The sequence below is a fragment of the Rattus norvegicus genome, chromosome 17, assembly GCF_021556685.1.
Source record: "Rattus norvegicus strain SHRSP/BbbUtx chromosome 17, alternate assembly SHRSP_T2T, whole genome shotgun sequence".
Lineage (NCBI taxonomy): Eukaryota > Metazoa > Chordata > Mammalia > Rodentia > Muridae > Rattus > Rattus norvegicus.
In genome coordinates this window covers 3,078,085-3,078,627 of record NC_141550.1, presented here as the reverse complement: position 1 = coordinate 3,078,627, position 543 = coordinate 3,078,085, and positions in this window count along the sequence as shown.

Below are 543 nucleotides of genomic sequence, written 5' to 3'. Positions count from 1 at the left end.
TCTTTTTTTGTATGTTTGTTTTATTCTGTTAAGAGTTAAAGACAGATTTTATTTTAAACTCTGATTTACCAAATTAACTTTTCCTACCAACTCTCAGAGCAGAGACTTTCACAGGATTCACAATCTTTTGTTTATTGGCTGCGTTTGTGGGGGCCTTGGCAGCCACCATTGCTGTCTTTGATACCCGCTTAGCCTTTTTTCCTTTCTTGTCAGCCCTTCTAGCCTGCTCTCAATGAGCTTTCCTGACTCCTGTTTTCTGATTCTTCTTAGCATTATATCAGCACGAGACACACAGGGATGACTCCCTGGAATGTGACTGTACTGCGGGTTCTTTTCTTTTGAATTTCTTCAGCCTGTGTTTCGTGTGTGTGTGTGTGTGTGTGTGTGTGTGTGTGTGTGTGTGTGTGTGTGTGTATCTGTAGAGGACAGTCTAGTTCATCTGCCTAGGATTCCTTTTGGAAAGGAATGCAGACTCACTTTTGCCAGTAAGAAAACTGGAAAACCTTCCAATATTCCTTGGCATAATGTTGCCCATGTCCTAGG